The following is a 26056-nucleotide window of genomic DNA, read 5'->3' as shown; positions in this document are numbered from 1 at the left end:
CGGGCGCTGGGCGCCGGGGGCCACCCCGCCCGCGTCCGCGTCCCCAGCCCGGTCCCGGAGGAGGGCCACCTCTTCCCACCCTCCTCGTCTCCTCCCCTGCGGCGGCCCGAGCTGCCGGCCTCCCTCCGGGAGCCCAGTTACTCCTCTCGGCCACTCTCCCCGGCAACTTTCCGCGCTTTGTTCTCCGGCTGCAAATGCGTTGCGGAAGCTTCTTGGACAGGGTCTCCGCCAGGCGGCAAGAGCTGCGCGCGGAGACGTGTGACGCTCTCCTCTCCCCATCAATTATGGATGGAAACAAATCAGGAGCAGTCGATGCTGCCTGAGCCGCTTCTCCGGCGCGGCCAGGGGCGTCCTGCAGCCGGGAGGGAGCAACGGCGCGGGGCCATGGTGCGGTTCCAGGAAGGTAGGGAAACTTTTATTTCCCGTCTTGACAGCGGGGATGTTTGTCTGTAGTCTGCAGAAAAGGACGCAGCAGCCCGCCTTGGGGTGATTTGGAAGGGCTTAGAGCTTCCCCTAGATGTCACGGAGAACTCTTGGACTGAAGGGAAAGGTCATAAAAGGACTTGGAGATGTGGAGAAACGGGATTTGCGGAATTCTTGCTCGTTGCCGACCAGGACCGTGACTGTCCGGTGATTGTTTAAATCCTGGACTTGTGAAAAGCTAAACGTCACGGAGCTGGGGCAGTGGCAGCCCCTGTGAATCCCAGCCTTAGAGGAACTCATGGCTGCGCTCGGATATTCTGGTGTCCCAGTGCCTCGCCAGTCTCACCGAGGGTGCTGGGGATCATTATTATGGATTCCGTGGTAGACTTTGTAAACAGTAATTGGAACTGCCACTACAGCCTCTTTCCCTTAAAAATCACCGTACTGTTTCCGCTTACTTGGGGGAAATTGTCTGGGGCAATCCCCCCTCAAACTTCTGGCTAGTAAAAATTTAGGTCTGCAGTAGAAGAGGGTGGGCATTGTGTTTTTAATGTTGTTTGTCTCTCTGCTTAATATTTGGGGTAATAAAGTGAATTATTTTTGTTTATTTCAAGCATGAAGCCCTCGGGTAAGGTTTAACATTTTCCTAAACTGGTTTGTGCTCTGTCCGTCGTAATGGGAGACATACTCCTTGTGAAGAAAATTTCTAAGGCTTCTTTTTTTAATAGTATTGCAAAATCTTATCTCAGACAGCTCCAGGGAGGATTTTACTGTCCTTTCAGGGGTTTATATCAATAGGTTTTGATGCTGGCTTGTTCGTGCTGTTGAAAAGCAAATGCCCTCACTGTCTTAAGTGTCTTACTGAGAAAATTAAGTTGTGGGTAGTCAGGTTTAATGTAGTGAGTACCAGGCGTATTCTGTCAAGCTGGTAGATATTACACAAACATTTACGCGGGCTCGGGTAAACAGAAACGGCCAGATAAATTCTGATTTGGGTCTATATTGCCATGAACCTAAACATCTTAAGATAAATAAACTACAGCTCAGCCATAGCTGAGTTGTTTTTCATAGTTAGTGTTTTTGCTTTTGTTCAGGTCTCTAGAATGTGCTCTCCAAAGACGGTTAAATAGAGGCCCTTATGATTCCCAAAATGTGTTTCTTCCATTGGTTAGTTAGTTCGATTAGCAACCTGCTACCGTTTCTGACTGCATCCCACAGAATGGTGCTGCCTACACTCAGTTCTACTAGGGATGCTACCTAGATAACCTATTTTGAGGAACATTTCTGTGGTGCAGGAGGGTGTGCCAGAAATATTGTGACTTCCCTGTTGCCAGACAGCTGGTTAACTTGAGTTTGATTTAGACTTGTGGGCATTTTGCCCTCTTTTTTAAAAAAAAATCTTGGTGCCCTCTAATAGCACCATCTGGTCATGTCTCCCTGGTTTGATGGATTTGAAAGATGGCAGTGACGCAAATCTGCTAGTCCTTAGAGTGAGAGCAATTTAGAAATCTGGAGGACTTCACTCCACTGGCTGACTGCAGAGGGCTCTATCCTGTGACTGCATTTGGGTAAGTGGACTTTCCAGCCCTGTGTGGTGGTTCCTATGGCCACAGGCTAGGAAACAAGAACCAGAGTTTTGATTCACAAAGATGCCTGTAGTGGTTAAGGACCTGGTGTAGTGGCTAAGGACCTGGTGAAACTGGAGCAGTTCTTCACTTCTTGCTACTCCGTCATAATGAACCATGGTAATTATCTGAGTCATTGTTCTTGCATGTGAGTTTCGCTAAGATACAAAGAGTGAAAAATGCATCTGAAATAGGGTCATTTTTCACTCTTCTGATGGATTTTATGGAGAGCTAAGAGCCTGGCTGCTTGCCTAACCATTATTAGTGTAACCATAGGAGGTGAACTCCTTCCTTAGCATATTGTAAGATAAAATACTGTCTTTTATTTCAATTAATAGGCTTTAAGGTTGCACATTCTAGATTCATTTCTAGAGGAAGCAAGAGGCAATTGGGGTATGCCAACCAGGCAGTATTTATTGAATACCTGTCCTTCGGCAGGAGCTGTGGTAGCCAGCGATTCAACTCCCAATGGGCAAGACACGTTTCTGTATATTCAGTGTGAGCAAGAGTAAAAAGAAATAGAGTAGGAACACAGATCACTTGGCAAGACCTGGAACCACAAGACCTGGCTCTCTTTTGCAGCGTACTGTTTAATCCAAAAGAGTTTAAAGCAAGATTGTCTTCACCAAATATTTACTGTGGTCCAGCCTTCCTGCTTTTAAGATTAAAGATGATACAGTATACTGTTCGTATAATTCATGCATTGAGACTGTCATTAGAGTGGAAGAAGGGCAGTTGCTGGGTCTTATGTGAGCGGAGGCTCAGCGTGAAAATCTACCAAAGCCACTGTCGTAGGATGCCAATGGTTTTGTGAACAGCTGCCAACTTCCACTGGGGGTGGTGCGTTCACTTATTCCCATGCCACATGGTGAGAATAAAAATCGCATAACTGTATTAAGCATACAGTACCACTTTTCAGTTGAGGGAGCTGTTGTTGGCTGTTCCCCTCCTCGGACCCTGACCACGGCAGTGTTGAAATTGCTTCCATTTTTCCCAACAGGAAAACTACTAAACCTTCCTACTTTAAAAAACAACCCTAAAGTACCCAAGGGTGAGCCGATCTGATCTGTGGTCCTCGTGGAGACCGCATGAAGGGTACTTATTTCTCAACCTTTTCTCTTCTGTTTGGCTTTTGTTAACTCACCCAGATTAGCATTTTAACAACCCTGAAGTGAACTTCTGCCATTCTCTCTACTTGGACACAGTGTGTAGCTCATCCATCATCCTGTCCTTGGCTACAACAGGCTGCTGGCTCCACTACCATTTGGAGCTACACAGAATCCATCCGACTGTGAACGGCACAGCTGGCTACAGCAATTTTTTCTTCCACACCACTGGCAGCACTGTCTGGCTGTGGTAACTAAAGTTAACACCCAGAACAGGAAGCTTCCATTGTTCGGCAACCTGTGCCAGCCCCACATCCAGGGCCGGGTGCACACCTGCCCACAGTCCCCGTTGGCTTGCGCTGGCATGCTGCACCCAGGAGGGCCCTTCCCTCACCCTAGGTGAACTTGCAAGGCCTCTCTGGGTTCATGAGATGAAACCACGAGAATGGCAGCATTAGAAGAGCCAGTCAGACCCCATTCCTCCCACACTGTTGCAAAGGTGAAGAAAGGATTGAAGGAGCCTTTAGCCTGGGGTCCCACATGGATGAAGACAGAGAAAAACCTACCTAATGCTTTACTGTTGTTCCCTTCATTTCCACCACAGACTTAGGATGGAACTGAATGCAGATCCGTGTCCAGTGGCTTTTATCACTTCGTTGTGTTTTGTTTCTTTCTCCTTACTAAGCTACCCATTCAGCATGTTAGGTGGATACCATGGTTAGGTGACATAACCAAGCTTTTGCATTTGTTTCCTAAACTTTTATAACTAGCAATAACTAAGAATACTGCTTCTGGATTTTGATGTGCAAAAGAGGGACTCTCATATTTTGGTACCAGCTAGTATTTTATCCTGTCTTCCTCCCATGGGCTAATGAAATTAACCACAAAACAGCTTAGAGGAGGAGGAGCACAAGCAGCATACCTAACAGTGAATGTTAGTTTTGGTCAGTTAAGTGTGGACACCATTGTAAGATCTTCATCATGCTTATATCGTGCACCCCTCAGAATGGTTGCATGAAGTCGGTTCTGTTTTTTTGCTTTGTTTTAGAGAAAAAACAACAAAATAACAACAACAAAGACAAAAACAAAACAACACAAAAACAATAAAAATGTTGCAGGATTTCAAAACAAGATGATAGGACTTAACAATGGTTGTTATATTACATATTGTTATCTTCAACAAAATTGCTCAGATTACCAGATACAAGAATGCAAGATTGATCAAACAACTAAAGAGAATAAAAATAGTAATAGAAACATTGGAAAAGATACAGAGCTTCACTAAACAAGATGGTACTAATTCAACAATGGTTGTTGTATTGCATATTGTTGTGTTCAAATTAAGTGTTCAGATTACCAGATAAAAGTATGCAAAATTGGTGAAAAAATTGAAGCATTAACTGTTCCTTTCAATAAACCAATAGACATCAGCAGTACAATTATCTCAACTAACCTTGTGTATACATATATATATATATTTTCCTTCCTTCTTTCTTTTCTCCTTTCCTTCATCCCAGTTGTTCGTTCCTTTTGAGCAGTTTCTTTCCCTTTCACAATGTCTATTGTACCTTTTGGGTTTTATTTATTCTTTTAGGGTCTGTTATTATCACTGCTTTTTCAAGAAAGAAACCATGGAACTAAAAATTAAGTCATTTTCTTGTGGACACATGGTGGAGGGGATACTGGAGTCAAGATCTGAACTCAGGTCTTTGAAATATTCTTCACATTTTCATTGCTGCATTTCTGAACTGATTGTGGAAACACAGCCCACTGTGCTGTGTTTCCATTTGCATTTTTCATGATGAGTCATGTTTTGGAGGGGGGAGATTTTTATCCTGAATGAACGATTAACCAGTATGGGTATATTCATTCATCACAACCTTTTTTCTGAACTAAACCATTTTGTAGTAGTCTTTTTGCATCTTTATTTCTGTTGGCCAAGTAATTATACACTATCCTTCCTTTCAGTTTCAATTATGACACTCCCTTCCTTTCAGAACAATTCTTTCTCCCCTTGTTTTTCTCCACACTGGGCTCCCCTGTCTAAAAGTACAGTGGGATGGGACAAAGGCAATATTCAGCACTCTCTGCCCGAAAGTACTTCCGCAGCTGGCTGTGGGTGACATTCATTTCCCCCATCCTGATCCTGGCGGGTGAAGACCTATTATGTACTTCATCCCCTTTCCCAGGAGTATTTATGGACTCCATCAGCAACAACAGTGCGAGCCATTCCACCGTGAGGCTCTGGGTGGAAAGTATACTCCTGCAGTTGGGCTGTGACTTTTATATAACCATGTATTTTTCTTAGTGATGGTTGTAGGGGGGCCTATTAAGCTTTACAAGGAGTCAGACACATTGTGGAGAAATTGTTACCCGTGCATTAGCATTTTTTTGTTTACAACTTATGTTTTATTCAAGATACCTTGAGAGGGAACAAAAAGCCAAATACTCATTGCCACTCCACATAATGCTGGAAATTTAAGGCTTCCAACATATATTTACAGGAAGATAATATGGGTTCTAAAAGTTCAATATGTTGGTACATGTATAATAAGGCCTCTGGAAGATATGCAATTACTCAGCCTATTATTGCAGTCTGTACTTAAAAATAAAGTTAGGAATTCCCACTCTGCTGAGTAACCGGCACGTTACAACCAGAGCAGATGAAGTTCTTTGAGAAAATAACACTATCATTTGCAGGAGAGGCTGTCAGCAAGCCAGGGACCCCACTCCTCCTCCCTGGGCCTCCTCACGTCAGGAGCAGGGTCATTGGAAGGATTTTTGATCTCTATGGTGTTGTCTACATGTATCTCAAAGTTCCCAAACCTTCCCTGAGTAATTGGAAGATCAAATAAACATATTCACAAAAGCCACAGAAGAAGAGAAGCCAAAGGAGGGACAGGGAATATTGTAGTCTCTGTTTGGGCCATTTCTGGCACAAGCCTTTGTTTAACCAATGTCTACTCTGTGCAAGAGGTTGGGGGAACAGGTTTGGAGGGAATAGACATACTTTCAGAGCTCGAGGGTCTTTGTGAGTGCTATAGAGAGTTGAGGAGCACAAACAGCCTCCGCCAAAGGGGGTATGTTTTGGCGTGCCAGAGGAGATACCACAGACCTGCGAAACTGAGAAGAGAGAGGTTATTTCTGGCCCTGGGTGGTCAGGCGAGGCTCCGTGGAGCCGCTGATATTTGAGCTGGTCCTTGAACTAGGTAGGATTTGGACAGGTGGACAGTGCCAAGGGGGAGGGCATTCCAGGCATAGAGAACAGCTTAGGCCAAAGCCCCAGGGGGAGTGGGAGCGAGTCTGGATCATCTGTCCACATTTGCGTCCACATCTACAACAGAGCTGTGTTTCAGGTGTACCAAGGCAGTTGGCTGTGCAGCCCACAAACGCTCACCGGGTACCTCTGGGCTGGTGGGTCTTAGCCATTCAGCAGATGGCCCCGCATCTTCAGCCGTCAGTGTGAATGGGGTCAGTCTTGAGGTGGTTCAGTAGATGGCTCCGTGATCAGAAGTAAAACCCCACATCAGCTGCCCACTGGATCCGTGGTAAACAGGCAGCTTAGAGGGGAGAGCACGGTTTGCCTCAAATCACCACCAAGACAACTGTCCCCAGTTGCTTAATAGAACCAAGCGGGAAGGTTGTGGCTTCACTGGCTTTGTCTTTTTTTTTTTTTTTTTTTACCCAAAAAGAATCTAGACACAGAGTCCAGTGAAAAGCAAAGCGCTTGTGCAGATGGGCATTTTGGGAGGGGAGAGTAGGGGTTGTGGAGAGAGAAAGTGGAAGAGAATAGAAACCATGGACAGCATGGTGCTCGCCTGAGCTGGAGTCCAGGCCCAGTGCGGAGTGCAGGCTCTGTAGGCTGCCCCTTGACCACATCTGTAAGTTAGCAGGGTGAGTCACAGATAGTAGATACACAGCAAATACCTTGCAAAACATGGCACCCCAGTAAAGTTTGATTTCACTGCAGATACAGCCTAGCATGGCTGGTGAACTGCAAGGAATGGGTTGGGGCCGTGACAGTCTCTTTTTACTACCATGAAAGCAACTTGGGGTGCTCTTAATGCCCCCGTGGGAGACCTCATCTGTGAGCATCTCTAAGGCCTCAGCATGCTTCCAGAGTCGGAGCTTTCAGTCTAAACCTCGCTACCCTCAGCAGCTCCTTGAGTTCCTCTCGGCACCTTCTCCCCTCTCCCTGCTTCTCCTCAACATGCCAAACTCCTCTCCAGCTGGACTTCTTTGGACCTGGGTTCCCAGACCTCTTCCAAACCCCGAGTTAACCTAAGTTATAATCAACATGCAGTTAGATTTGATAGTTCAGAGAAGTTTCATGAGAGGAAAGACCAGAAATTCCATAGTACAGTATAAGCATGCTTGTTAGAACCCATAATAAGGGAAAGTGACTCAAGAACAGTTAGTTACATTGGGGAATGATCAAGGATATTCTGCTGCCAAGAATTACTCCAAGGGCTCAGGGTTCTCTGGTTTATTTAAGTCTTTTCCAAGTTAACAGCTACTTGACAGACAGTCTTGGAGCCGAATCTAAGTCTGAGGTATCACTGCCAATTAAAGATCAATCAGAAAGTAGAAGGTGGGTCAATAGAGAAAGAGGATTAAGCATAAACAAACCCGGTGTGGGGACCTTCTCAGGAGTACCCTGGTGACATGAAACAGAGGCCCTGTTTAGTCTGGCCATGGGTCTGGCTCCCACCCAGTCGGGTGTTGGACTCAAGGACAAGCTGCCTCCCCCTGCCCACAGCACAGTTGCCCCAGACAGAATCTAAAATAAACCAGCCTGGCCCAGCTGGACTAATAATAACAGATAGCACTTACTGTGTGTGTACTTTGTGCCCTGGCACCGTGCCAAGCACTTTTAATATGTTATCTAATTTAATCCTCACACCACCCTTCAGAATCTAAGACAGACAGCCGAGCGCTGGCATGTCAGGAGTGCTTACTGTGTACCGATAGGAGAACGCACATGCATGAAATCACTGCACCAGCGTTCTTTCAGCAGAGTACTATTATTACCAATATTCTTATTTTCCCCTGGGAGAAACTGAGGCAAGGGGGGTGAGCAATTTTTCTCAGGTCAAACATCTGGTGAATGATAGAATGAGGGCACTGGTATATGGTGGTGGAGAATGCGAATTTACCCAGCCCTTGAGAGATAGGAATTCTGGCTGTGTCACTGATCAGCTGTGTGATCTTGAGCCCATTATCTGAGCTCTCTGAGCTATAGTTTTGTCTATTAAGAGGTAGATGATGCCACACATGGCAGCACACACCTGTAATCCCAGCACTCTGGGAGGCTGAGGCAGGCGAATCACAAGTCTGAGCCCAGCCTGGATAACTTGGTGACTAAGTGAAGGCCTGTCTCAAAAGCCAAAAGAAAAAAGGGTTAGGGATGTAGCTCATTTGCAAAGGCCCTGGATTCAATCCCCAGCAACACACACACACACACACACACACACACACACACACACACACTCTCTCTCTCTCTCTCACACTCATAGTGGATGATGGTGATAAGACCCACCTCCAAGGGTTGTTGTGGGACAGACGTGAATTAATATTTGAAGAGCACTTATAACAGTGCCTGGCATGTAGCAAGTGCTATAAATATGTCAGTGTGTTAAATAAAAATAAATGTAGTCTGGCTCCAGAGTGGGTGCTTTTAGGCTTGGGCCTGTGCTATCTTTCTGCATGTGATCTTATCACATCTCTAACTGACATACAGTCCCGGAGCCGGTTCCCCAAGCTCTGCTGCCCCGCATGCCAGGAACCAACGGGACTGCACCAGGGACGTGGTGAGGGTGTCCAGGGGCCTGAGAGGAACTGCAGACCTTGACATGTAGGTGGAAACCCCAGCCTATAGGTCACTGTTCTGGAATCATGATGTCAGAAATCTGTCCCCCACTGTTGGGTGCCCCAAAGCACACACCTACATGACTGGATTTTGTCCTCTGCTGGAATCCCCTGAGCTGGTGGAACTTGAATAGCATCATGCAAATTCAGGCACACTTCTAAACTATCCCTATTGTCACTCTTCTCTGGTCTTTACTGTAGTTTTCAAGCTTCGAAATTCATGAAAAATCACGCTGGCTTAGAAATCAATTCCCAGAACCCTGACCTGAGGGGTCTGTCTTTCTGAATCTGGAGTAGAGCCTGGGAATTTCTTTCTTCTTTCTTTTTCTTAGGCAGGGAGGAGAAGCAAGGGCATACACTGGAGGTTGAACCCAGGACATTTGCACTGCACTACATCCCCAACCCTTTTTGATTTTTTTTGTCTTTTTTTTTTTTTTTTTTTGGTTTTTCTCCGGTACCGGGAACTGAACTCACGACCTTGCGCTTGCCAGGCAGGTGTTTTGCCGCTGAGCTAAATCCCCAGCCCCGATTTTTTTTGTCTTGAGACAGCACGTCACTAGGTTTTCCAGGCTAGTCTCAAATTTGTAATCCTCCTGCCTCAGCCTTCCAGAGCTCTGAGACTATAGGCATGCCTCACCATGCCTGACTAACAGTCTGCATTTCTTTTTAAACAAACACCTCAGGTAACTCATGCCATTGTGTAATTATCACACTTGGAGGAAAGCTGCCCCCAAACCTCAGGGATAATGGCGCCAGGCCGCTGGGCAGAGAGGTGACCTCTTGCCTGGAGCACAGTGAGAATGATCTGAGTCAAAGACATCTCCGCTGGCTCCTGAAAGAGTGAAGCCAGTAATAAAACCTGCTCAAAGCTAAAGAGGCTTTTTAAAAAACCAGTTTGCAAAAGATCTTAAATTATGAAAGAAAAAGAGCACCGGCTTATTTCTGCTGACTGGCCTATATCATTTCATAAATGGAGTCCTGGGCCAGTCTTCATATCAACAGTTTTTGATTTAATGATAAACTGAGATAAGGGTAATCAAACTTCATGCTTCAGGGCAGAAGGTGATTGCCTGCTGCAGCCAGGATGGGATTTTTTTTTCCCTCGTGCTTTGCACAATTGACTCGAGGCATTAGAAAGAGTGCGGTGGCCACGCTTGGAAGAGAGGTGCCTGCAGGCTCTGGGCAGGAGTCACACAGGAAATGATCGGGTTTGTACTGAGCAAGGCTGTCGTCACTTGACATTATCATTTTTGTTTCCTGTTAAGATGCTGTGTGCGGTATGTGCAGATTCCCATAAGTCACGCTTATTTGGAAGCAGATTGCCTTGCACTCTGGCCACGGGCTACAGACTGTGGCTCTGAGTGATCTGGGGGAGCCTCTGTCCCATGGACACCTAGAGTCCTCATCCAAGGGAGCCCCAGGGCCAGTGTGGGTGGAAACCCACTGAGAGCCACTCCAGAGTGAGGCCTTATTAGGGTACAAATGCCGGACACTGTTTACTGTGATGGGCGATGAATAAACTTATACTCCCAGATGATAAAAGGACATGCACAGCAACCTACCGTTTATGGAGTTCTTAGCTTGCGCCAGCACTGAGGTGTTTTGTCCTCCTCCCCTTGCGCTGTGTTCGTCTCAGCCTGCGGGGACACATGCTTTTTCACTCCTGGTTGTGGAAGAGGCTGAAGGAACATCAGTGAGTTTCCGAGGGCTGCTGCAACAGATTGCAATAAGTATAGTGGCCTAAAACAAAACAGATTTTATTCCTGCGCGGTGCTGCAGGTGAGAAGTCTGACACGAGTCTTTCTGGGCTACAGTCAGGGCCTGGGTCTGGAAGAGATTGTACTTTGCATCTTCTGGAGCTCTTCTGCCTCCCTCTTCGTTAGGTTAGGGACCCCTGCGTTTGCACTGGGTTCACCCACATCACTTGGAATAATCTCTGTGCTTTAAGATCCTTACTCCCACCTGCAGCATCCCTCTTGCTCTGTAAGGTGGCACCTTCACAGGGCCCGGATTGAAATGTAGACATCTTTGAGGGGCAGTGCCTCCCTCTGCCTACCTCCCTTGAGTACCTTGCTAGGGTTTCACAAGGATCGAGTCATTGCAGCCCCGGGTCTGACTTCAAAGCCCATGATTTCAACCACTCACCATAAACCTTCTCAGTTTAATCAGTGGAGGAAACAATAAAATCAGAGGGCAGCATAGTGGTGAAAGGAGCTCTGTTGCTTTTAGAATAATCAATTAGGGGCTTTTAAATATAATCATCATCGGTAGTAACAATACAAACATTAACCTTATTGATCTTTATGTGTACTTTGTAGTAAGCAGACTACATACATCATTCATTCATTATTTTCCTGGGGGTGGATACTATTTGTCTGAGTGAACGTACAGGGATTCCTGACTCCATTTGTCTTTCCTGGGTCACGGAACGAACAAAGAGCATTTTCAGGACCGGAGGACCATTTTGGTGGCTTCGGATGTGCAAAAAAGCGTTTGAATGGAATGACAGCTTCAACCTCAGCAACGGAAGGCTGAGGCAGTGACCATCCTGTCCTTTGCTGCCTCTGATGCTGTCTCTTGGCCAGTTGGATGGGGGCCCTCAGGTAGGACTGTGGCTCCCCACCCATCCGCTGATGGACAAGACTATGTCCAGTTTGATGTCCCCGGAGATCAATCCTTAAATCAGGAGCCTGTGTTCTGCCGGGTCTCCAAGAACAGTAGAGAGTTATCGGAGGTCTGCGTCACTCATTCCCACCTCTCCTTCTTCTCGCTGTGCTGGGCACTTAGCTAATACTTGAGATTTAATGTAATTCTGAAGTTCACAATGTGTACACGTCCGTGCAAAGGCTGTCAGCAATCTGAAGTAGGACACGGAGCTGGGAGTCTAGAAACCTATCTTTTCTCACCTACTAGCCATGTAGGTGTCTGTGCACCAGGCCTGCGCCTCTCTGGCCTGTGTTTACTCCTGGTCATAAAGGGAGTTGGGGATGGGCAGCAAAGAGTGAGTGACTGCCAACTTCTCACAATAGGATTTTTTAATGCTGTGTTTATCTGCATATTTCTCCTGCTTAGGTAGTAAAATCAAAGGTAATGGCAATTTTCAAAACCATGAATCCCCTTCCTGAACGTGGATAGAGCTATCTCTATAAAGAGATGGACACACACATAGCCCAAGTCCTCAAATCTTTTCATTGCCATTTACGTTTTACAGCACTTTGCCCTTTTCTTTCGGGATCACTTAAACTTCACTGCTGCTAATATAGTTTTTAGACTCAATTTTCAGAAATGCATAGATAATATTTTCAGTTAGCAGTAATTGCACCTCATTCTGCTCTCAGGGTTTGACGTGCTACCGTTGCACAATGTCTGTGTAATTTTCAGCAGTCCCTGAAGAGCAGCCCCCTCCACCCTTTGAACATGAAGAACAGGGAGAGCAGATGAGTTTCAGAACACAGAGCCAAACCTGACTTACCTGTTGTGGCTGTTGCGGCCATATTTCAGAAATGTATAGACTTATAGCCCGGCTCAGGTAGAGAAAGAATGTTTTTATCGAATAGCACCATCTATGAAAAAGGAGGGTGTATGGAAGCCCCTATACAATAAATTTGTCACCTTTCACTGAATGATACAGTGAAATATTCATTTCAAAACCTACAGTGGGGGCCTGAAACCTCAGATGGTACCCAAAATCTATACACAGTACATTTTAACTCATCTGTGCATATCTATGATAAAGGTTAATTTATAGATCAGGCAAGTAAGACATTAGTAACAATAATAAAACCATTCATAAATGTTATATGGATGTGATCCTTCTATCTGAAAATACCTGGTTGTATTTTTAGCACTTTCCTGAAAGGTAGTACTTCATGGCGTCTCCCGTGTATTGGAATTGCCAGCATTTATATGCTTGGGCTTTGGCCCACTGTTGAGTGAAATAAGGGGTGTCTTCAACACAAGCATCACGATAGAGTAGCATCTCTTCTGCACCTTGAGACAGCTGCTCGGTGACTCAGGCAGGTTGCATATACAGCATGGATACTCTGGACAGGGTGAGGTTTCCCCTCCCGTGTGGCATTGGGAAGACCGCATGGGATGGCAGGAGATACCATCATGCTACTCAGAACAAAGCTCAAATGAAACCTTACAGATTGTTTATTTCTGCAACTTCCCAGTTAATGTCCTCAGACTGTAGTTGACCACAGGTAGTTGAAACCAGGGAAAAGGAAAACTATGGCTAAGCGGGGACTGGGGCATTTTGTTTAGAAATTTAACTGTCCTAAAACCCACATCTTTCTTAGGCATGGTCGCTGGGCAGGTTAAGTATATAATTCAGATGTCCTCTACGGTCTCAGAGAGGGACAAAACTAGTGAGCTTGCATTTTGTGACTCATGAGGAGGCAGATAAGTAACTTCTAATGCAGACAGAAGTTCTTGCCATTTGATTTCTTTCATGAAGTATTCCCAGTATCTTTAGTGATTTATCAAAGACCCCAAAATATGATAAATGCTTGCTATATATGCCACCTTCACTAGATATGGTGAATAGAAGTATAAACATACATAAAAATGGAACGCTACCAGTCAGGCACACACACCCACATAGAGGTTTTAAACTCTAGCCTTTGAAGACAGACTTAGGTTGGAATCCTGTCCTGTCTGCTTCTCAGATGTGAGAAACTGGGTGCATCACTAGTTTCTCTGAGCTTTCACTTCCTTTTCTATAATACAGAGAAAATATTCTTAAAGAGATGTGAAATCAAATCGGGAGGATGCATGAAAAGTTGCCTTCTCAGTCCTCAGAATGCTCTAAGGAGCTCAGGGTTTTGGATTTCTCATCTTTGGAACATTTGAGACTGCAAATAACAGAGCACCCAGTCCAAAACTGTTTAAACAATTATGATCTTATTAAGGCACATAATAAGTTATACAATGCGGTGGCTTCAAGGTTAATTCATTCTTTGGGTGAACAAAGTCACCAAAGACTCCAAGTTTCTACCATCTTCAGCCTGTTGGCCTTTTCCTTCCCTAGCGCTTTGCTTGTTCCTGATAAGAGTCATATGTTCAGGTGAAAATTCAACAGCTCCAGAGGCTAATTCTCCCTAGAAAACCTTTCCTAGGGTCAAACTTCCTGGGAATCGAACTCACGACCTTGCGCTTGTCAGGCAGGTGCTGTGCCCCTGAGCTAAATCCCCAGCCCCCAACTCAGCCAGTATAAAGGTAAATGGTACAACAAAAATATTGCTGAACAGTGGGAAGAGCATGTAAAATGAGTTTGCTTTTACCCTGTGTCCTTTCTTCAGCTTATTTTAAAGGAGAAATAAGATACTTCTGATGGGTTAACACTTGAGAGCATCCCAGTAAATATAAGCCATAATTAGGGAGCCACTTGTATCTCTGGAGAGGTAGAGGCAGAAATGCTACCAGATTCTCTTAAGTTCTATAAGACATTGTATGACTGTAAATTCACATTTTCTCATGATTCCTACTTTAAAAAAATTAACCGATGTAACTTCAAAATTAAAGTTATGTGTGTTTCTGTTATGTGTGATAAATCATGCATCTACTGAGGAAATTACTGCTCTTTCATTTTCCTGGGGCATCAGAGCCTGGCTGAGCCTTCCTTCACTCCCCAGTGTTTACCCTCTCTGCAGGCCTCAGGCGCCATAAAATACGAACAAACAAGAAGGCTTCTCTTTAGCGCTCTTTGCGCCGCTGATCCGCCTTTTTTGTATCAGGCTATAAAAATTAACTGCCTACGTTTTCAATATCTGAAATTTCTAGTCTGAGTGTTTTAGAGTTGTATTTTTGTTCACCAAGGTGAAACATCACGCTGCTTTTATCAAGTTAAAAGCCTTGTACCTTAAAAGAAAACCATAGCTCAGCCTGCCCAATTTCCCTTCCCCACAGATACTCCCCGGCAAGCTACACGGTGCTGGGTTCAAATTCTAATTCTGCCACTACCTCTCTGATAGTCTTAGTACTGTACTTTCCTCAGTGGAAAGTTAGGATTATGTTTCTACCTTGCAGGGATATTGTGAGGGATTTGGGGAGAAATGGATGCAAAACATAGATTGCTATGAAATCTGACATAGTAAAGACCCAGTAAATTTGCAGTTGTTTTGTTACTACTATTATATTATTATAATTTTTAAATCCAGGACATCTGGCAGGCAATATATGAAATACTCATAGATGAAAAGCTTATTGGTTTTGTACATGGCTTGGCTCCAAAAGCATATTTGGGTGGCCACTTTAAAATGCATGAAGTGTCAGAAAAAAAGGCAAGAAAAATTTTGGTAAGAACTTGGTGTTTCTGGCACATCAAAGCACAACAATGTGACCACACATACACATGGCTTAGCGTGATGGGCATGGCTCTGCCAAGGAGTTCGTGGTGGGGTTGGAGCTTTATTGTGCCGTGAGATGTTTTCAGTTCATGATTGTGACACTTCTACAATGAGCCAAGTGCTCATGGTGAACATGGCCCTAAATCTCAGTAGTAATTTTCTAGATGGGTCTGGATACTTCACTGTTTCACTTGTTCATCCTTCTCCTTGTCCACGCAGTAGTTTTTGAGCATGTTCAATGTGCAAGGAACCTTTTTCTTCCCTTTTAGCTTAAAGGAATCAAAGTGCAGGAACTGAATCAAAGTAAAGGAATCAAAGTGAGTAACTGCAGGCAGGCTCATGGGCGTGTGACCTACGCAGTGATACTTGGCCCCCTGGCAAAAATGCTTTGCTTGTACACACACTGGTAATCCTAGCTCTTGGGAGGCTGAGGCAGGAGAATGGTGAGTTGGAGGCCAGCCTGGGCTACATAGCGAAATCCTGTCTCAGAAGGACAAATGAGAACAAAAATGCTCTGCTGTCACCATCTTGGGTTTCCTAATAGTGCTGGATCAAAAGCCCACATTTCCTGTGCAACAGGCACTGACAGCCACATGGCCAGTTGGTTCTAAGGGTTCCTCTTCAGCAAAGGCCTTTGTTCAGTGTTCAGTTTTGTTCTATGTAGGGTACGAGATGGACGGAATCACCACCTTTGGGTCTGAGTTCCCACGCTATCACACAGCCCAGCAGCCCCCTAATTTCCTCAGACCCTGGTTTTCTCAGTTGCAAACTAAAGCAGAATAGACACGGTCCCTGGGGTCCCAGCAGTTCATCTGTCAATGTCAGGACAGTCAGGCGCGAGAGCAATGACGTCGGGCTGGGCTTTGGATTATAACTGTAATGACCATATTTTCTGAGCTAGGAGTTGGGATGTAAGGATGGTGGGACATAAAGATAAGAAGTCAGAGCTGGGGCTCCTCTGAGACAGTTGAGCTGCGTAGCCAGAACCTTTGACTTCTAGCCTAGGGCGTGCATGCCATTTGGGGGTTTTACCACATGAAGGCAAATTGATTGAGCACTGGCATTTTTCTGTTCATTTCATTTGGATCTGTATTTTCTTTTCTATAGATTTTATGCTGATTTCCCACAGGAGACTTAACTCACTCTTGTACTTTTACCACACTTAAAAAAATCTATATCCAGCTTTAAAACTCTAATATACAAGTATTGGCATCCTTGAGGATTATCTGATTTTTTTAACCTGAGAACTCTTGCGTTTGGTGGAATGATAATAAAAAAAATATTTGGCTATTTGGCCAGGTCTGTGGCATGGACATAGCAATCAGCAGACCTCACAATATGAAGGCCAACTCTGGGTGCATTCCCTGGGGTCATCCACCTCGGTGTTAATGTTCACAAAAGGCACTATAGTACAGTCATCATCTTCATATTCTACAAAGACCCAGTCTCCAAGGTGCAAGAAAAAAGTCTACAACTGAGTCTGTATTTTACTCAGCGTGGGAACCAAGATCTCCCTTCTCAGTCGTTCTGGCTGAACTCCATAAGCACTGTTGCAAATTCTGTGTTATGATTTATATCGGCTTCATGGCAACACGGACTTCAAATACACACCTTTTCTCATCAAATTGGGGTCCCCAGAAAATTGCAGTGATAAAAAGGAGACAGTTCAAAGAAAACAAACAACTCTAAATTAACTGAAATTCCACAATCCTTTTGAGATACACCTTCAGCTCTGCCCGAAGCCACCTTTTACCTGAGCAAATCTGAGATCATAAGCGAATGCAGTGCTCAGAGCGTCTCTAATCACCCACCTAAACACTCACATCATCAAACCAGCCTCTGCTCACGATCGCGCAGTGGTCCTGTCTAGCACAGAAGAGAGGAGGTCCCTTTCTGGAATGTTAACAGCCACAGACAACTCTGGCTTAACTCGAGGTATCAGGGGCCCATTAAGATCAAAGCTGTGGCGCTTGCTGCTACGAATTTCATCGCTGAACTATTAAGCAATTTTTACTTTGACACTGATCAAGAGGTGTTAATGCAGATTCGTTTAAACAACTCAAGTAATTTAAGTGGAGAGGAGGAAGAGCAAAAGAATGGTAATTTTTTCTTCTTGCAAGAGCTATGTAGTATCATGTGTGATGCAATTGGGGGTTGGTTGCTTATTTATCTGTTTAGACTTGAACCTTGTTTAACTCAGTCTTATTCGGATGGAGAACATCTTGACTTCTGTGTGTTTGTACCTCATAGCAGTAGGGATGCTTAGTTTAGGAGGCTTGCAACCAAATTGGAGTTCACATTTCAGCTCCCAAGATATTTCTTCAGCCCTAATGGTTGCCTGACTGATGTGTTTACGTTTGTGTTAGCGTGGAGTGGGCTGGTTTGGAAAGAACCTCTGAGATGGCTGAAGTTTGACTTGTTGCTCCACTACCAGAGGAAAATCATCCTTATCTACTTTCGTATTTATTTTATGACTAAGAAAAATGGTTCAGTGTGACCCAAGTCTGAAATAAATTCAATGTTCTAGCAGCCATTTATCCTCAAAGCCAAATATAAACAATTCAGCTCCATAAATTAGTTTATGGAAACATGTATTTAATGTTCTGCTACGCAAACAAGTAGGCATTTGCTTTGACATTGTCCCTTTTCTGAGTCCCCAGGATGTAGTGTGATGGATCCAGGGAAGAGTAAGGACCCTTAGCAGAAAAAGTGTCCTTTCTTCCTGTCACTTGTGGAGGAAGTTTGGGACTTGAATAAGCCTAGTTTTCATTCCTCATTTTTCTGTGCATGTTTTTAGAGTAGAGAAAGGAGATCTTAATGCTAATACACAACTGGGGTACAAATGCTTTTGGCTTTAAATATCCAACTACACAATTGCAATCCGTATTCCATTTGCTGTTGCTGGGGTAGCTTTGGCCACTGAGAAGCCTAAGCCAGGTTTTCTTTCTCCAGTGTGACTGTAATTTGTAATTTTTAATGCAAAAGACAATCCCAGCATTACTGGCCCAGAAAGAACAGCCATGATTTTAAATTGGCATGGACCTTTGTGAAAATCGGATTAAAGTTCACTCTAAAAATAGAAAGTGTTGTTGCTGGTTTTATTTTAGCACTTTGTGTTTAGAAGCTTAGGAAGGAAAAGGTATGAGGTAGAAATGAGAGAGGAGCAAAGCCAAATGCTAATTTAACTGAAATCTCAGAATTATCTTTATTCTCAATGCACACTTACAGTATAAATGACTTGCTATCTAAGGATTTACCATAAAAAACAACTTATGTGTCTCAAGGAAATTATCCCATAGGCTCCAAATGTTAATAATTGGTTTATCCAACAGTTGAACAGTATTTGTTCCTCTCCAAAAAATGCTCAGTTTATTTGCACAAAAGGTGACCTGATTCATTGATGATTGATTGATAGATTGATTGCATTGTCTCCTGTACTTATTTTTTTGTAAATGTTCACAAAATTACAAATACTGTTTTTCAAAGGGAACAAAGCCTCAACTAACTTATTTTATTTTTAATCTGTTTCTTTCTAGTGTCTTTCTATATGTACCTCTGCTTTTATAAAGCTGTGATCAGAAAACATCCAATTGTATATTCCCATTTTCCCCACTTAATATTACAAGCTGAAGATTACTGGTCTTTGTTATTATTTTAATGGTTGCATAATATTCTATGAGGCTGCTGTAATATACTTTTATTGTTACTACCTCTCCAAATTTAGAAATTTAAACTATCTCCAGTGTTTTCATAATTATAAATAATCACCTTCCTATCATTCTATCCTTTTCTTCTTACTTTAGACTAGTTGCTTAAGATAAAGTATCAGTAGTAGAACTGAGTTAGACGCTGGGAACCTTAGTGTGGGTGTCGGGGAATGGGGTCATGCGTATTACATACTGCCCAAGAGTTTTCTAAAACTGTTGTCCTAATTTACCCTGTCACGTGTAGCTGGATTGATTTCACCCAACTTCATCGTATTATTATCCTAAAAAAGCAAATTTCACCAGCACAAAATAATACCTCCTGGAATTAATCTCCATCTCTGTGATTGCTAATAGGAAGCCTGATTTTTTAAGAAACAAGGGTGAGACATTTTAGGGACAGGTTTTGTAGTGCTCTACACGTAGAAGGATAATCTGAAAATTGTTGCTGGGGAATTGTCACATCCATGCTCCGGCCAAAGGTCTGTGTGTCTCTGCAGTACATCCAGCTCTGACAGCTAATTTCAGTCTTCAGCTGAGCTGAGAGAGGAAGCGAAGGAGGCCATGTTGCAGGATAGAGATAAACGAAGAGGATCTAGGAAAGCTTTCCCAAAGCATGGAGCCTGTCACTTACTGAGCCACATAGGAAACCATTCTAAAACCTAGTGTTTAAAACAACCGCAGCATTTATTTAGCTCATGAGTCTGCAGTTTAGCCAGAGCTGAGCAGAGAGACTCCCAGAGAGGGTGGCTCAGCTGAGGGTGGAGGGTCCCCTTCTTGTCCCCTTCCCAGATGGCTGGTTCATGTGGGTGCTGCCTGTCTGGGTCAAGAGCCATGGCCTCAGTTGCTGTCCATATGGGCTTTTTCATGAAGACTTTCCGCAGCAGTGTGGGCTTCCTGACACATGGTGGCTGTGTTCCAGCCCCACATGCCAGGAGAAACAGGAAGTGGAAGCTGCCCGTTGATTAAGTCCTGGACCTTCTACCATGTTCTGTTATCCAAACAGCCCTAGCCCTGATGCATAAGGAAGGTGCAGCCACACACTTTGTAATGGAAACAATAGAAACATATGGAGAGCATATCTTTAAACTACCATACTGTATTTCCAGCCCTTTGAAAAGATGAAAGGATCTAGATACGGGAACCCCAGGATCTGAGCAGTATTGAGCACTAGCCTTCACCCCTGCTTTCCAGAGCACTTTAGAGGCAGGTCCCCCATTGACTAAGCCACCTTTTCCATAATCAGGAACCTACAGGATCTCAGCATTCCTGGGGCTGATTCATGTACTATGAGAAATCTAGTAGTGATTTGTACACTGTACATCTCCCAACCAACCCCAAGAAGCCAGGTCTTAGAACTTTGAATCCTCTGTGTCACTGCTCTTTCCAAAGATTGCAGAGGTGGGCCTGAGCATATGATGCATTTCAAGAATAATGACATTAAGTATATTTGGTGCATTACACTGACAAAATGCTTTACTTCTAATGTGCTGACAGCTGTATTTATGAGAATCTTGCCTGATTGCTGAGTGGTTGATTTAGGTGTTTCTATTGCTGGTTCTAGGAAAAGGGAAGTTACTTGAACTGCAGTTTCTTGATCCTGTCTTCCAAAGAATAGTCAGAGAGAGAATTTAGCACGCAGAAGACACTGAAATCATCAGAGGTGGTTTTCACAAAAAGGGAGAGTGTCACCAGACAGGAGGCAAAACAGGGAGGAGGCGTACTGATGCTACTAATCTGGTCGCAATAACCATAATAATTGCTAATGCTTGTAGCTATTTGCACAGTTTTAAAGGCTTTCCATGTACCATGTTTGCAGTCTTCAAACCAACTGTTTAAGACAGGCCCAGTTATTTTCTACTTTTAACAGATGCAAAATGAAGTAGTTTCTCTAAGGTCACATAGCTCATGGGAGGTAGAGCCAAAATATTTTTAAGCTAAAGCGTATTTCCTCACTTAGTAATAGGAAGTCTTTCCTCTCAGGAGTGGCAGAGAACATGGGTCACCATCCATCGACTTCTTGAGAGGGATTTATGCATTTCATCTTCCTGTTAGCTGTAGGGAGCCCATTGAGCCTTTGATTCTCAGTTTGCCTCCAAGCAAGAGCATGTGAACAGGAGGGTCCCAGAGCACCGTCTCTCCTAACCTTGACTGACAGTGCTCCCCATGAGCCCTGACAATTTCAGGGCACTGGTGTGGGGTCCGAGATGGCAGGGCAGAGGCCCCTGACCACTGCTCACCCTCGATTTCCCAGGCGCAGGTAGAGGAAGCAGCAGAACTAACTTCCAAGACTTGGGAAGACAGGATCTTGTCTTGTTTCTTACATGAATCTTCTCTTGCTATTTTTTATAGACTCTTATTTATTTATTTATTTTCTTACAGTTACCTGTTACTGTTAGATCAGAAGAAGGAACGCATTGGGAATAATACTGAACATATCTAAGATAACAGTCATAAAAATCAAGTTAAAACATAACAGTATTATCTTACTAAATTATAAGTGTCTCTTTGTCCTTTTTCTGAGTTAACTTTTTCTGGCCTACTAGGACTTCAGCCCTTAGCATCCCACTACTTACTTTTGCAATGGAGGCCGAGTACCTCTTCATTACCTGATCTGTAAGTGTGGAAAAAGAGCACCATTCTCTTCGTGGGTGCTTAGCACAGTGTGTAGCACTTTGTCATCGTTCAACTCTACATTTCCAGTCTCCAGTGTCTGCCTTTTGCACATAACTCCAGGTGCACCCCAGGAGAGCAACAGGAGCAGGTTATAGCCATACTTCCCTCTGTTAGTGGAGCAGACACGGGACATATTTCAGTACTGACCCATGAACTTAGTTCTACTTAATAAGTGGTAGGTGTTGCCTGCTTAGGGCCCACAGTCTAACAAGGAAGTCATGTAGCCAGTGGACGATGCTGCCCACCATGGTGAACCCATTGCAGAAGCACAGGGAGTGAAAGCAGGGAGGGAGAGCAGTGGAGAAAGTGTGGAGCTGGTGTTGGGTCCTCGGATGGTGATGAAGCTGCCAGCCAAAGAAGAATTTGCAGGTCCAAAGAACAGTGGGAACAAAGGGCAGGAAGTCGTCGAGGGCCGGCAGCTTGCAGAGTAGCTACCTCCATGGAAAGGGGAACCTTCTGTTCACAGATCCTCAGCATAAGCAGTGTCAGTCTCCTGGGCTGGTGCAAACTGCGACTAAATAAAGCACCGGTAATAATACTCCTTCTTTACACTCGGATCGCACCTTTCCGATTTCTGAGGTATTTTTACTCACATTTTCTCACTCATCCTTTAATAAAAAGCCACGGCAAGGGAGTCAGCAGAGATGAGATGCTTTCTTCTCTCACCTCGGAGAAGGTGAGCCAGGGAGGTGGGGCTGCAGAAGCTGGCGTGCACAGGTGGCACCTGGCTCACTCGCGGGGTCCTCCCTCTTTCTTCTCCCTAGGGCAACTTGGCCCTGAGGACAGACCGGAAGCAGAGAAGGTGCAGCACACAGTACAGAGAGCTGAGGACCAGGCATTTGGGGTTGGTGCACCTCAAACCAGGCTCCTGGGTTCAACCTCTGCTTGTTGACCCTGCGTAGAGCTTCACAGTTACAGTTCAGTGGAAGAGAGAAAGGAAAGCTGGCCGTACTCTTCCCTCCAAAGGCTTAGGTTCATTTCTCTCCATGCTTTCACTGTTGTTCAACCCATAGCAACTCTCGTCTGTGACTCTCCCCTCCGCCATGATGGTTCCTGTGACTAGGACAGAATTTGGAGACCAGACGCAGGGTTCTAGGGTCACTATAGGACACGAGCTAGAGCTCTTATTGGAGAGGTAAATCCCTACACGTCCCTCCTAGCTGTTGCAAAATTAGCGGAATGGAAGAATGTCTCCATATAATTGGCTGTGTCAGTATACTCTGTGTTTGTAGCTGGAGATCATGGGTGACTTACAAGGACCAACTTACCATCTGTGGGAAGAGTGATCCGGGGAGACTTTTTTACTTTTTCTCTTCTTGATAGGGGACAAGATTGCTCATGGCAATTCATTCAACAGACTATTGAATACTGTGGGTTGTGTGTTATGATAAAGGTGCGCCCTCTGGGGCGCTTGTAGGAGGAAAAGAGGGAGAATCTTTATGGAAGATGATTTCTCATTAGGGAATAGCCATGAAAAGAAAGATGAAAGGACAAGAAAAGCAAAGCAGGAGAAGCCACATTTGATATTAGACTTGAGTGACTCCTTACACACCCGGAATATAGAGTGCTAAGAAAGGCATGAGCCTCTGCTTTGCTCTGGTCCCTCTTGGGCCCCATAATTGCAAGATCACTGCGGAATGTCATTATGGAACCAAGTTTTCATGTTTTTTTCTCACACAAATCCATTTGGAGCCTCTTGGGATTAACTACTGATACGATAAAAAGGGCACTGGACTTGGGGAATGGTGACGCAGAAGCCTCTTATCTTCTGTATGACCTCAAGCAGTTCTTTAACTCCTCATCAGTAAAATGAAGATTCCTTCATGAATTCACCAAACATTTGCAAAGTAGACACCGGGTATAACTGACAATGGTGGGTTATAAAGATAAAGCAGGAAACAGAACAGCCACAGTTTCTGTCCTCCTGAAGCTAATATGAAGGTCAGTCGAGATAATTTGTCCCCTAATCCTTTAGGGGCAGCTCTAAGGACAAGCCTAGATAAGGCATATTTGCTTTGAAAAGCATACAATGCTATGAAAGTAAAAAAGTTCATTCCCTAATCCCTGTCTAGGCTGAATGTGGCTGAGAGCTGGGGCTCCTGATCCCTGCCTCCAGGCACAGATGAGGTTCATGGACTGCTTCTATCAGCCGTGAAGTACAGTGGAGGATGCAAGGCGTGGCTGACAGAACTGGAGATCTGAGTGTGTGTGCATCATACATTTAAGAATCAAGTGCTGCTTGTGTGGCAGGGCCTGCAGCACCTCACCCCTGGGTGCAGGGAAGCTGGAGATGGCACCCAAAGGCCACATGGTGGTGAGGGAACAAATGCACCTTCTGCTCTTCCATCTGGAATGCCATCAGAGTACCAAATCCACATCCTTACGAACTGGCAGAGACGCAGTTTGCACTGCAAACCCCACTGGTGGTTTGGCCTCCCAGATCAGAGGCAGCGATGGCAGAGTGCTTCTGGCTTAGGGTTCAGGGAGAGCCCATGCACTTTGTATCCTAGGCAACGCTGATGCTGTGTGAGACATTTAGAAGTGTGAATTGGGAATCATTTGACTTTGAGTAAAGAGCCTTTTTCAACCCAGGCACCAATCTCACATCTTGGAAGGGGCCCTAGAGATCACCTGCCCTTCTGGCTCAACCTCTGATTGTGTAAATGCGGAAAGAGAAGAGGGTGGAGGGGAACGGACTTTCTCAGGGTCCCTCGGCTCCTTAAAGCTGAGTTAAGAGTAGAATCCAGATTTCTTAATTTTTTTATTATCTCCAGGTGTGTTTGATATCAGGGTAAGATTAACATCCCTTCAGTGATTCATAAGGGGAAGTGAGAATAAATGTAGATAAGGGTACTATAATATTGAAGCATTATTGTCAGCAGCCTTAGAATCACACACTTTAGCCTTGAATGGGGCTTCCTGACACCCACCCTGCTTAGTAGCAGTTATGGAGCTTCCCATGTGCCACAAACTGGATTAGCTCTATAAAGAATTCATTCAGTTCTCACAGCAATTCTGGGAGGCAGCTGTGCATATTATCCTCAATTTACAGGGTAATGGAGGTACAAAGTAGTTGTTATGGTTTATATTTGGATGTATCCCCCAGCCCCCAAGCCTCATGAGCTCAAACACAGGGCTTTTGCAAGGTGATTAGATTGTAGTGACTTGCTGTTAGGAGGCGGGGTCTGGTGGGAAGAGGTAGGTCACTGTGGGCATGACCTGGAAGAGTGTATCTCTCTTCCATGCTCCTCCTTTGATCTCTCTCTCTCTCTGCTTTGCATCTACCATACCATGACCAGCTTTTCCACTGACATGCCTTCAGCCACACCACCCTGCCCTGGAGCTAGCCAACTCTAGACTGAAACCTTTAGAAACTGTGATCCAAAATAAACTCAGGTCCTGTGTCCCAGTGATGAAAAAGTGAATAAGCAGAGTTTGGTGCCAAGAGTGGGGTCACTGCTGTGAGATTTAGGAGCCTTTGGAACTGTATCAAGGGAAGAATTAGGAAAGGTTTGGAGATGCCAGATACAAAAACAAGCCTACAATGCTGTAGGATGAGCTTGACCAGAGATTCTGGCCAGAACTCAGAAGACCAGAATGTTGATAGAAATGTGTATGGTAAAGATCAAACTCAGGAAGTTTCTGTTAAGAACAAGGACTCCATGGACAGTTGTGCTTGAGATCATATGTGTTACACTCTGAAAGAAAACATGTCTACTTTTTTTCATAACCTGAGACTTGCTGAACACAGAGATTAATGACAGCAGGCTAATGAATCTGGTGGAGGAAATTTCAAAGTAGCCCAGTGTTGGGGCTGTGACATGCACACATGTTAGGGGTTTTCAGCCAGATTTTTATTGAAAATCAGGAGCAAAAAGCCTATGTTAAAAGCCAAAAGCCCAGAGAGGAAGCACTTATAAAGATGGAGCAGAGGAGAGGTTGGTTGCTGAAAAGATTATCATTAAAAAGAAACCAAGTAGCTTGAATCAGAGTAATTGGAAAGTACCTTGAGGGAACATGAGGAAAGAGTTAGGTCCCACCTTTCATAGGCTCACAATTTACAAAGTGAAAGCCTTTGCTCTGAGAAGAGAGTTCCAGGGCACTGTGCTCCAAAGCAGTACAAACAATACCCATGTAGGGAATTTGTTCCCTAGGATGTGATTTGTAGCACTCGGCCATCCCAGCACTCAGAGGCCTCTGAGTGATGATACAAGGCAGCTGGTTGTACAGGCATGAAGAATACAAGCGTTGTGATGTCAGGGAGGCTTCCATCCAGATTTCAGAAGAAGGCCTGTGAGGCCAGG

General features: G+C 44.5%; 1 protein-coding gene across 9 annotated transcripts in view; it reads left to right on the top strand.

Moving 5' to 3' along the window:
- Positions 1–11: 11 nt before the first annotated feature.
- Sema6d (sema domain, transmembrane domain (TM), and cytoplasmic domain, (semaphorin) 6D) overlaps positions 12–26056 on the top strand; it is a 57525-nt gene continuing 31480 nt past the window's right edge. For all 9 annotated transcript variants that reach the window (XM_005376720.2, XM_013510311.1, XM_005376718.2 and 6 more), the window contains exon 1: positions 12–403. The gene's annotated coding sequence lies outside the window, so the exon portion shown is untranslated. The remainder of the gene's footprint in view (positions 404–26056) is intronic.

Source organism: Chinchilla lanigera, unplaced genomic scaffold, assembly GCF_000276665.1.
Source record: "Chinchilla lanigera isolate Chin_1 unplaced genomic scaffold, ChiLan1.0 scaffold00008, whole genome shotgun sequence".
NCBI classification, from domain to species: domain Eukaryota; kingdom Metazoa; phylum Chordata; class Mammalia; order Rodentia; family Chinchillidae; genus Chinchilla; species Chinchilla lanigera.
The sequence above is the reverse complement of the archived record's forward strand: the minus strand, read 5'-3'. Positions and strand labels throughout refer to the sequence as shown.